We start from the raw sequence: 5,000 nt of genomic DNA on the forward strand, positions 1-5,000 counted from the left end.
TCGGCGCGTTCGAAACATGCTAATGCCGTTCGTGCTAATGTCGTTCGAAACATGCTAATGCCGTTCGTGCTAATGTCGTTCGTGCTAATGCCGTTCGAAACATGCTAATGCCGTTCGTGCTAATGTCGTTCGAAACATGCTAATGCCGTTCGTGCTAATGTCGTTCGAAACATGCTAATGTCGTTCGTGCTAATGTCGTTCGAAACATGCTAATGTCGTTCGTGCTAATGTCGTTCGAAACATGCTAATGTCGTTCGTGCTAATGTCGTTCGAAACATGCTAATGCCGTTCGTGCTAATGTCGTTCGAAACATGCTAATGTCGTTCGTGCTAATGTCGTTCGAAACATGCTAATGTCGTTCGTGCTAATGTCGTTCGAAACATGCTAATGCCGTTCGTGCTAATGTCGTTCGAAACATGCTAATGTCATTCGAAACATGCTAATGTCGTTCGAAACATGCTAATGTCGGAACATCCCAGTAAGGTGGTCTGTCTTTCAAGTTGTTCCCCCCCCCCCCCCCCCACCTCATTCCCTCTCCCTTCTCTTTGTGACGTAAACGGGTGAACTTGTCACAGAATGTGTGTAGAAACAAGTGGGCTGAATTGTAGTAAATCAGATCAATCTGTTGAATTGGACGAAATGGGTTTAAGCAGTGAATCTGTCAGTCATTCACACAGCGTCACTAGGACAAGCAAAGATTGGTTATTTCAGTTCAACTAGTTGGGGGAGTGAGTGTTGTAGCTTGCATTAGTATGCCCAGTATGTTGTGGGAAGGAATAAAACCAGTCAGCACAGCCAGTTCTTAGCAGTCTCCCAGAAAACTGACTGGCACAGGGTGACTGACTGATCAGTGATGTGAGGAGCAAGGAAATCCCTGTTGGGCTGTGAGTACATAACTTGTAATGGTTTTATGTTATGTTGATAACTTAGTTGTGTTGGGAAACTATGTTTTGTGTCAGTGAACAGCCAGTTTAAGTTGATCTTATGGCTTGTGGAAAGTAAAGGGGTTAATGTGTGGAGGGAAGTACTGGCCTATATATCAATAGGCTAACACATTGTCAGTGTGTGTTGAGGGTTTTTCATGTGTGTGTGCACATGGGGGTAACAGCAAGTGTTGTGGAACACATGTTTGATTTGTTGGTAGTTGTGGTAACATGTGTAGGAGTTGTGCTATGTGTCAGTGGTTTACTTTGTTCAGACAAAGTGGGAAGGAACATAGTAATGTGATTAATGAGTTGATTAACAATGAGAGCACTGAGGGTCAGTGCTGTGTTGTTGCACATTGCTGTTTACCAGAGATATGTTGGAAGTAATGATTTCCATACATGTACTTGTGTGAGTTGGACACTTTGTGAAGGCAAAGAGATTTTGTTTGGTCATGGTAACACACAGTTTTATTATAAGATGGGTAACATGATTTGGAACACAGGGTTGTATTGGTCAGTGATATGTTTTGTGCACAGTATGGTATGTCACTGTTGGTGGCAGGTAAGCTTGAGGAAGATTGTATTACCTCACATAGATCTATGTGTGAGAGGAGTGCATACTGGTGGACATGTGATGAAAGGTGCTGAGAGGGTATAGGCCTTTCATGTCAGCGATTTCCAGGTATTTTGAGAGTTTCTGACCTGGGTTTTGGTTTTGTGTTTGTGTTCCAGGTGTACTGCTTGTAGGTGCTGCTTGTAGATGCTGTTTGTAGGAAGTAATTGAAGTAAGCAGTGTGTGCTGCCTTAGTGTGTGTTGCTTTTGCAAGGAAGGGTGAACTGCTTAGCGTGTGTGCTGTATTGTAAAGTAAACACTCTATAAAAACCACTCCATGTGGCCCTGCTATTGATGTGAGGAGAGAGTGAGTGAGTGCATCATTAGTCGATCCTATATCCCCCCTGCATTACTCCCCTCTCTCTCTTGGAATCGAACCACCCTCTCAGTTTTTACAGTGTGTTTACACAACACACACACACACACACACACACACACACACACACACAGAGAGAGAGAGAGAGAGAGAGAGAGAGAGAGAGAGAGAGAGAGAGAGCAAACAGCACAAACTGCGCAGTAGTTGATAACCCCAACGTATTGCGAAATCGCTGTGAAACATAACAGTGAGACGTCCAAGTCTCATCCTTCAAATATATGCAAGCGTTTGCCTCTGTGTGTGTGTGTGTGTGTGTGTGTGTGTGTGTGTGTGTGTGTGTGTGTGCGTGCGTGCGTGCGTGCGCGTCAGTGTGTGTGTGTGTGTGCGTGTGTGTGTGTGTGTGTGTGTGTGTGTGTGTGTGTGTGTGTGCACGTGTATGTGCGTGCGTGTGTGCCCCAGAATTTGGGACATTCGGTTTCCATCATTCTGGTGATGATGATGATGATGATGATGATGATGATGGGGAAGTTGACATGCCGCAATGAAGATCCCTCCGAGCTGGAGGTCGCGAGACAAGGCTGTGCTCTATGCTTTCTTTCATTTCTACTGTGTCCTGCCTGGCATCAACCAGGCCTGAGCTATACAGCCATCTGCAATGTTGGTCAGGGAACTGCAGCAAGACACCTGGAGACGAAAGGGATGACCCTCTAGTACGGGGTCCCTGCCTTCCTGTTTGAGCCCATGGCACACTGAGCTCTAGGTAGGAGTTGGACACTGGCCGAAACACCCACACCCCCACCCACACACCCCCACACTCCCCTCCCAGCCCTCCTACCTCTGTTCGGATTCGAACCCCCAACCTCCCAGTTAAAAAGGAGTACCGCGTCGCCAACCACCTCGCAGCAGCGACTGGTGTACGTTTAATTAAAACATCTGACATGCACACACATGCTCACATTCCTAACAGGGCATATGCATTCATACACAGAAACAAAGACACACACACACACACACACACACACACACACACACACACACACACACACACACACACTTTTTTTTCCCAAATTACACACATGCACCACTCCCTCATCCCCCCCCCCATCCCATCCCCCCTACACACGTTCAGGTTTAACTCACTCAGTACGGCCAGTCCCAGTCCTCTCTTCTCCTCTACACTGACCCTTCGGATGTCCAGTGGGTGTCTCAATGACCCAACCTTTAGCTTCCGTCGTCAGAATTGTGGTATCTTTGTCAACATTCACCTCTTCAGTATAAGAGCCTTCCGCTTGCAATATTTTGATGATGGTAATTGGGCTGTTACGCTGTTAACGTCGTCTCTTTCGCCGTTCGTATGGAGAGAGTTAATCAGCCTATTTGTCACTGTTTAGGGCATGGAAGGTAGGTAGGCGGTTGGTCGACGCTTCAAAGCAAGATAACGGGAAAGACATGACAGAGGTTCTCACACATTTTTGAAAGTTATCAAAAACGACTCGAAAACAACTAAAAACAAAACAAAACCTGCTCACAACATGACTCGTAGAACCAAAGATATCACCCTGTGCCGTTAATCTTTTTTTTTTATTGTTTATTTTTACGAATATTAGACATCACGCAAATGCAAAATAATAAAGAATACCGGCCTTTAGATATTTTAACAGTCTTTTTGTCAAAAGACATTAGGTTGCAACCATTGAACATTGACTTTGGTTGTGAATTCTTTGGGAATATCCAATTCTTTCTAAGGTCAGTGTAATTATTTTGGACTCTGCATGATGAAATTCACCTCCCTTAAAATCCATGTATTTGTATTTGTATTTTGTATTTCATTTTATCACAACAGATTTCTCTGTGTGAAATTCGGGCTGCTCTCCCCAGGGAGAGCGCGTCGCTACACTACAGCGCCACCCATTTTTTTGTATTTTTTTTCCTGCGTGCAGTTTTTAGTTGTTTTTCCTATCCAAGTGAATTTTGCAACAGAATTTTGCCAGGAACAACCCTTTTGTTGCCGTGGGTTCTTTTAAGTGCGCTAAGTGCATGCTGCACACGGGACCTCGGTTTATCGTCTCATCCGAATGACTAGCGTCCAGACCACCACTCAAGGTCTAGTGGAGGGGGAGAAAATATCGGCGGCTGAGCCCCGATTCGAACCAGCGCGCTCAGATTTTCTCGCTTCCTAGGCGGACGTGTTACCTCTAGGCCATCACTCCACTTCATGTCACATTTTCTTTTTTTTTAAAAACGAATTTTCTCTGACGGGGATATAGGAGTGTGGGAGTGGAGGGGGTTGGGGGTGCGGAGGAAAGCATCACGAGCGGATCTCACTAGGGAGGGAGGTGGCAGAATGGTCAAGACGCTTATCTGTCAATATAGAGTGCGTGAGGGTCTGGGTTCGAATCCCGCTCTCGCCTTTTCCCCTTTAAGTTTGACTGGAAAATCAAAATTGAGCGTCTAGTCATTCGGGTGAGACGATAAACCAAAGACCCGCATACAGTACGCACTTGGCGCAGTAAAAAAAAAAACAACAACAAAAACCGAACCCATGGTGACAATAGGGATGTCTTTTGGCAAAATTCTCTGCTTGCGTGTACACGCGAAGGGGGATTCAGGCACAATCAGGTCTGCACATAATTATGTGGACCTGGGAGATCCGGAAAAAAAAAATCTCCATCCTTTACCCCACCAGGCGCCGTGACCGAGATTCGAACCCGGGACCCTCAGATTGAAAGTCCAACGCTTTAACCACTCGGCTATTGCGCCCGTCTTATCATTTAGAAATAGATTTTTTTTTAAGGAGATATTTGAAAAAAATAAAATAAAATAAAATAAATCCTGGAGTGAGGGTGGTTTGTAGGAAACAGAGGGGGGAGGGGGGGGGAGTGTCTGAGGAAAGAGGACAATGGAGGATAGCAGGGAAGGTGGAGGGGGAGCGAACGTTGTGCAGTTATTTGTATTTCTTTTTTATCACAACAGATTTCTCTGTGTGAAATTCGGGCTGCTCTCCCCAGGGAGAGCGCGTCGCTATACTACAGCGCCACCCATTTTTTTGTATTTTTTCCTGCGTGCAGTTTTATTTGTTTTTCCTATCAACGTGGATTTTTCTACAGAATTTTGCCAGGAACAACCCTTTTGTTGCCGTGGGTTC

Source organism: Babylonia areolata, chromosome 11 (assembly GCF_041734735.1).
Source record: "Babylonia areolata isolate BAREFJ2019XMU chromosome 11, ASM4173473v1, whole genome shotgun sequence".
Taxonomy (NCBI): Eukaryota; Metazoa; Mollusca; class Gastropoda; order Neogastropoda; family Buccinidae; genus Babylonia; species Babylonia areolata.